We start from the raw sequence: 7,802 nt of genomic DNA, 5'->3' as shown, positions 1-7,802 counted from the left end.
TCTCTATTTGTGCTCTTTCAGACTTTTTGATGTAGGCATTTAACGCTCTTAGCACCACTTTTGCTGTATCCCACAGGTTTTGATAGTTTGTGTCACCATTATCATTTAGTGCAAAGAATTTTTAAATTTTCTTCTTGATTTCTTTGTTGATCCAATGATCATTCAGGAGCAGGTTATTTTATTTCCATGTATATGCATGGTTTTGAGGGTTCATTTTGGAGTTAACTTCCAAGTTTATTCCACTGTGGTCTGATAGAGTACTTACTATAATTTCAACTTTCTTAAAATTTGTTGAGACTTGTTTTGTGATCTTTCATATGGTCTATCTTGTGCTGATGAAAGAATGTATATTCTTTAGTTGTTGGGTAGAATGTTCTGTATATATCTGTTAAATTCACTTGTTCTAGGATATAGTTTATGTCCATTGATTTTGTTGACTTTCTGTCTTGATGAGCTGTCTGGTGCTGTCAGTGGAGTATTGAAGTCCCCCGCTATTATTGTGTTGCTGTCTATCTCATTTCTTAGGTCTAGTAGTAATTGTTTTATAAATTTGGGTACTCCAGTGTTAGGTGCATATATATTTAGGATTGTGATGTTTTTCTGTTGGACTAATCCTTTTATCATTACATAATGTCCCTCTTTGTCTTTTTTAGCTGTTTTTACTTTAAAGTTTGTTTTGTCTGATATAATAATATTGACTCCTCTTTGCTTTTGGTGACCATTTGCATGGAATATCTTTTTCCACCCCTTTAACTTAAGTTTATGTGAGTCCTTATGTGTCAGGTCAGTCTCCTGAAGACAACAGAAACTTGGTTGGTGAATTCTTATCTATTGTGCCATTTTGTATCTTTTAAGTGGAGCATTTAGGCCTTTTACATTCAATGTTAGTATTGAGATATGAGGTACTATTCCATTCATCGAGCTATTGGTTACCTGAATATCTTGGCCTTTTTTGTTTGTTTCATAAGTGCTGTGAGATTTATGTTTTAAGAATATTCTATTTTGGTGGATTTTAAGGATTTGTTTCAGAATTTAGAGCTCCTTTTAGCAGTTCTTATAATGCTGGGTTGGTAAAGATAAATACTCTTAGCTTTTGTTTGTCTGAAAAAGACTGTAACTTTCCTTGATTTATGAAGCTTAATTTCACTGGATACAAAATTCTTGACTGATAATTGTTTTGGTTAAGGAGGCTAAACATAGGACCTTAGTACCTTCTAGCTTGTATGGTTTCTGTTGAGAAATCTGCTGTTAATCTGATAAGTTTTCTTTTATAGGTTACCTCTTGCTTTTGCCTCACAGCTCTCAAAATTCTTCCCTTCATCTTGACTTTAGATAACCTGATGACTATGTGTCTAGGAAATGATCTTTTTGCAATACATTTCCCAGGTGTTATTTGAGCTTCTTGTATTTGAATGTCTAGATCCAAGCAGGTTTTAGATTTCTCTTCCTTCTCAAGAATACCGATTATTCTTAGGTTTGGTCATTTAACATAATCCCAGACTTTTTAGAGGCTTTGTTTGTCTTTTAAAATTCTTTTTCCTTTGCCTTCATCAGATTGAATTAATTTGAAATCCTTGTTTCTGAGCCCTGATGTTCTTTTTTCTACTTACTCAATTTGATTGCTGAAACTTTTGAGTGCATTTTGCAATTCTCTTAAGTGTGTCACTCATTTCCAGAAGTTGTTTTTGTTTTGTTTTGTTGTGAATGTTTATTTATTTATTTATTTATTTTACTGGAGATTTCTCTATGCATATCGTGTGTCATGTTTTCGATTTCTTTAAGTTGGAGTCTACCTTTTTTGGGTGCCTCCTTGATGAGCTTAATAGTCAACCTTCTGAATACTTTTTCAGGCAATTCAGAGATTTTTGTCTTGGTTTTGATTCATTGTTGATGAGCTAGTGTGACCTTGTACGGGTGTTAAAGAACTTTTCTTTTGTCATATTACCAGAATTGTTTATCTCATTTGTTCTCATTTGGACAGACTATGTCAGATGGAAGATCTAGGACTCAAGGGCTGCTGTTCAGATGCTTTTGTTCCATGGGGTGCTCCCTTGATGTGGTGCTCTCCCTTTTCCCCTAGGGATGGGCTTCCTGAGAGCTGAACTGCAGTGATTGTTATTTCTCTTCTGGATGTACCCACCCGGTGTAGCTACCAGCCTCTGGGCTTGTACTGGGGAGCATCTGCAAAGAGTCTTGTGATGTGATCCATCTTCAGGTCTCTCAGCCGTGGATACCAGCACCTGCTTTGGTGGAGTAGCAGAGGAGTGAAGGGTCCTTGGTTGTTTTTTGTTAAGTGCCCTAGTTTTGTGTTGGTTTGCCTCCATCCAGGAAGTGGCACTTTGAAAAGCTCATCAGCTGCAGTTGTATAGGGAGGATACAAGTTTGCACTAGGTGGCATTTGGATAAATATTCAGGTTTCTCAGGTGGTGGGCAGGGCCATAGACCACCCAGTGGATTATGTTCTTTGTCTTTAGCTACTAGGGCAAGTAGAGAAACACCATCAGGTTGGGGCAGGGTTAGGCATGTCTGAACTCAGACTTTCCTCAGGCGGGACTTGCTGTGACCTCTGTGGGGAATGGGGGTGTGGTTCCCAGGCCAATGGAGTTGTTCCCAGGGGGGTTATAGCTGCCTCTGCTGCATCACACAGGTCACCAGGGAAGTAGGGGAAAGTCAGCAGTCACAGGCCCCACCCAGCTCTTATGTAACCCACAGCCCAAAAGGTCAGTCTGACTCCCCAACAGCACCAAGTTTATTCCCAGGCAGCCAGTGAGCACGGCTGAGAGCTTGCCCAGGCTACAAACCTCCTGGCTGAGAAAGCAAGCCAACTCACAGTTCCCAACTGTTCCACGGAGCCTACAGTGGCAATCCACCTTTTTCAAAGGGTCTGTGGATTATCTCAGCTTTCTTGGTATGTTCCTGTTGTAGTTCTTGGAGCAATAGTTCATGATGTGGGTCTCCATATGCTGCTCTGTTCATCCGAGTTCAGTCTGCATCTTTCAATGATAAACACGTTTTGTTTTGGAAACACAACCACCATGTCATCATCAAATGTAACATAGTTGACAGTAACATAAATTACCATTACATATTCCAATTTCCTAGGTGTCTCAGAGATAACTTGTTATGGTTGATATGTTTGAATAAAGCCCCAAACAAAACATATACACTGCTTTATTTTTTTCCATAACAATATCATTCAATATACTACGTATCTTATTATTTATTTGCTCATTGTTTATCTCTCCCATTGAAAGATCAGACTCAAAATGTCAATTATCAATATCAATTATACCACTTTTACTTTTTTAGTGGTTTCCTTTAAGTTTGCAATGTACACTTACAACTAATCCAAGCCTTCTTTGAAATAACACTGTACCACGTCATAGATACTGCAGTTACATTACAACTGGATATTTTCAATTCCCCCTTCCTGTATCTCGTAACAGTGCTGCCATTCATTTTATTTATCAGTAAGTGATAATCACTGAATATACTGTTGCTATTTATTATTTTAAACAAATATTTATATGTTGTGTAAATCATGAATAATAAAAATAAAATGTATTTATTTATGATCCACATTTATCATGTGATTCAAATTTCTAACCTATTGCATTTTCCTTCTTTCTGAAGAACTTCTTTTAACATTTATTGCAAGGTAGGTTTACTGGCAACAAATTCCTTTAATTTTATCTGAGAAAGTCTTCAATTTTTCTTCACTTTTGAAGCATAATTTCATAGATACAAAATTTTCAAGTTTGGTTATTTTTATTCTTCAACACATTAAATATTTTCATTCTACTCTCTTTTTGTTTCATGGCTTCTGAAGAGAAGTCTGATGTAATTCTAATCTTTGCTTTTCTACAGGGAAAGTGCTTCCCTCCCACTCTGGCTTCTTTCATAGTTTTCTTTGTTATTGATTTTATGAGGTTTGAACATTATATGCCTAAGGGTTGATTTTTTTGGTGCCTGTTGTTTGGAGGTGTTAACTTTGAGAAATTCTCAATCCATATGATTTCAAATATCTCATTGGATTCCTTTCTCTTTGTCTTCATCTTCTGGTATTCTTATTATATATGTTACACCTTTTATAATTGTTTTACAGTTCTTAGGTATTCTGTTCTGTATTTTTCATTTTTCGCTCTGTGCATTTTTTTTCACATATGTGACTTTTCAAAGTTCACCTCTTCACTGCACACTCAGGAGTCTGCAGCATTACCAAGGTGTCATCATACACTGCATTTCAATTTTGGAGGTTTTGATTAACTTCTCCAAGCTCACTGACTTTTTTTCCTCAGCTATGTTCAGTCTACAAATGAGACCATCAAAGGTATTTTTTATTTCTGTTACAGTGTTTTTTATTTCTAGTATTTCTTTTTCATTCTTCCTGATATTTTAACAATATTGAGTTTCCATCTCTTTGCTTACATTACCCATCTACTCTTGCATATTGTCTACTTTTTCCAGTAGAATGCCTAATATATTAATTGCAGTGGTTTTTTGTTTGTTTGTTTGTTTGTTTTTTTGATGGAGTTCAGCTCTTGTTGCCAGCCTGAAGTGCAATGGCGTGATCTCAGCTCACTGCATTCTCCACCCTCTTCAAGCAGTTCAAGCGATTCTGCTACTTCAGCCTCCCAAGTAGCTGGGATTACAGGTGCCCACCACCACGCCCAGCTAATTTTTTGTATTTTTAGTAGAGATGGGGTTTTACTATGTCGGCCAGGCTGATTTTGAACTCCTGACCTGAGGTGATCCACCTGCCTCAGCCTCCCAAAGTGCTGGGATTACAGGCATGAGCCACTGCACCCAACGTTAATTATAGTTATTTTAAATTACTGGTTCAATAGTTTGAACACCTCTACCACATTTCAGTCCTTTTCCAATGCTTGCTCAGTCTCTTCAAACTGTCATTTTTGTCTTTTAGTATGTTTTGTAATTTTTTGAAAGCCGGATATGATGTATTGGGTAAAACAAACTGAACTAAGTAGGCATGGAGTATGAGGCTTCATGTTTAGATGGCTAGGGCTTAGGTTGTGTTTATTGTTTGCTACAGCTGTAGATGTCAGATGCAAAAATTTTCTCTGATGTACTGTTTTTGTCTCCCTATTGTTTTGAGGCTTTTCTAGAGATTTCCTCTTAAATAAGTTCTGAGACATAGTTACATTACACTTTTATATACAAAAGACCTATTAATGTGTTTGTAACATGTGGGGAAAGGTATTCTATCATCCTATAATTTAGTCTCATTCTTTTAGCTTGTTTGTACACCCAAGCTGTGACACTCACAAATGCCTTTTGATAACGTTTTGTTTTGTTTCACTCTTTGGTGAAATGGAAAGGCTAGTAGGGACTGGGTATTTCCCTTCTCTTGGGTCAATTAGGCCCTAGTAAAACCCCAGTTCGCTAGACTGTGGTAAAATACTTTCTCTTGAAGGGAGAGATTGTTAAGAAAAACAAAATTATCTGGGCATATTCCAAAATGTCTGCTGTTCCCTTCCTCATGCTGAAACTCATGGAGATTTTTCTCTAATCTTCGCTGTGAGAACTTGTAGAGCTCTTAGAAGTTAAATTCACATAAATATGTGTCCCCCTCCCCAAAACTACTCTCTCTATCTGGAATTTTTAACTCTCACACTCACCCATACTGAGCCTCTAACAATTTATCAATTACAGGTTAAGTTTTCCTACCCCAATACTGGTTGCCACCAAGGTTTCTGCTCCTGGGCTTCTGCTGCGGTTAATTGTGATCTCGTAATTTGGGTACTAGTGGTTTGTCCTGTGGCATCAATTCTCTGACGGATTTAAGAAGAGTGGCTGATTCTTAGTTTGTTCAATATTTCTCTTGTGAGGATGGGAGTGACAACCTTCAAGCTCTTTACCTTTCAGACTAAAAACCAGATGTCTCTTGATTCATTTTTATCCTGGCTATGTATTAAACTTTTCTGCTTCTTAGTACACTTAGTGATTTTGTATTGGATCCTGGATGTTGTGATTTTATTTTGTAGAATTCTAAATTTTGTTATGTTTCTTTAAATAATGTTTACTATATTCCCACAGGTAATTAAACAATTTGCATATCAATTTGATCCTTTTGAGTCTTGAATTTAACCATTTTCATTGAGTGTAGACTATAGCTTTTCCTTTAGGAGTCTTTGATGAACTGTGTAAATCATTCAGGTTTCTTCATGAGGCTTTGGAATTTACATGATGCCAAATCCTGTATAAATCCTGGGAATTGGCTGGGCATGGTAGCTCATGCCTGTAATCGCAGCACTTTGAGAGGTGAAAACAGGCAGATTGCTTGAGCCCAGTAGTTCAATACCAGCCTGGGCAACATGCCAGAGGTCTATCTTTATACAAAATACAAAAAATTAACTGGGCAAGGTGATACATGCCTATAGTCCTAGCTACTCAGGAGGCTGAGGTGGGAGGATTACCCGAGCCAGGGGAGGGTGAGGCTGCAGTGAGCTGTAATCCTACCACTGCACTCCAGGTTAGGTGACAGAATGAGACTCCATCTCCAAAAAAAGAAAAAAAAAAAAATCTGAGAATTGTTTGGTTTGCACCCCCTGCCCTCTCACCCTACTAAATTTTCTTTTCTCAGAAGTTGTTCTTTGTCCAACTTTGTGTCACTCTTGCATGTGCAGATTGGTATTTAGTCAAAGACTCAAGGACAGACACACACATATTTCTGGAGCTATTTCTCTGCATATGTCCCTTTCTCAGTAATCTGCCTTTCAAATTATAGCCACCTCACCATTTCTGGTTTCCAATTGCTGTATCTCCAAATCAACAAGGCTTCTAGACTATGTTTGGATTCCCCCTCCCTGTGCCATAGTTTTAAAATGCTTCCAGGCATAAAGCCAGGGCAATTGTGGAGCTCACTTTATTTGTTTATCTTCTTTCAGAAATCACAGCCCTGAACTGTCTGTTGTACAATGATGGAAGACAATTGTTTCATATATTTTGTACTGTTTTCTAGTTGTTAACAATAGGAGGGCATATCTGGACCCTTTCACTCTTTCATGGAAGGCAACCTTTCTTCCAGGAGTGATTGGCATCAGGGAAGTCCATTCTTCTCAGAGCAATTCCCACTAGGTCTCACAGAAATTAGGCCTTATTATCTGCCTCTCTTCATTCCTTGAAATTAGCACAATAGATAACATCAATATATTTTGAAAAGCCTGGTTTATTCATTCTGGAAAACACCATATGTGATACTTCTACAAAACAGTCAAAATTGAGCTTTAGAAATTTCAATCCAATTCATTTCAAGATCAAATGAAAACATTGCCATGACACTTTCTATCTCCAGGGTCTTTTTGACCTCTGCCCCAATTATGGGAAAAGAATTCATGCCCATTATCCAAGTACGGTAAATATTTTTTGGAGTTTAATCAATCTAAATGTTAACTTGGAAAACACATTTTCCTAAGGGAAACATAATACAATAGGATGAAATGCCAACTAAAGTAAAAATAGCTTTCTATATTATTATGGAGTACTGTTCAGCTTTTGGGTCCACATTTTCTTGAATCTCTCTATTTTCAAATTTGCTTTATCTTTGAAAAACTTCAAGGTTTATCAAAGTGGTCTTTCAGTGCAGAGAACATCTGCATAATGACTTTATGTTCACAAATCATATAAAAGAAGAATCAGAGAAAAGCCTGAAGCTTTTAAGTATAGTTCTTTCCAGTGCATGACATCTCCAACAAAGTTTTAGAGATTCACAGGACTTATTCTAAGCCCTAGGTTAAATCACATTTTTTCCCTCTGCCTCCAGCAGTCTTTTTAAAAAGGAA

General features: G+C 37.2%; 1 non-coding gene across 1 annotated transcript; it reads right to left on the bottom strand.

Annotated features, from left to right (window-relative positions):
- Positions 1–4,164: 4,164 nt before the first annotated feature.
- LOC111537998 lies at positions 4,165–4,238 on the bottom strand. The gene has a single exon (XR_002730176.1). It is a non-coding gene; the product is annotated as a small nucleolar RNA SNORD55/SNORD39 (small nucleolar RNA).
- Positions 4,239–7,802: the final 3,564 nt, after the last annotated feature.

The sequence above is a fragment of the Piliocolobus tephrosceles genome, chromosome 9 (genome assembly GCF_002776525.5).
Source record: "Piliocolobus tephrosceles isolate RC106 chromosome 9, ASM277652v3, whole genome shotgun sequence".
Classification (NCBI taxonomy): Eukaryota; Metazoa; Chordata; class Mammalia; order Primates; family Cercopithecidae; genus Piliocolobus; species Piliocolobus tephrosceles.
This window is presented reverse-complemented; position numbering and strand designations above follow the sequence as displayed.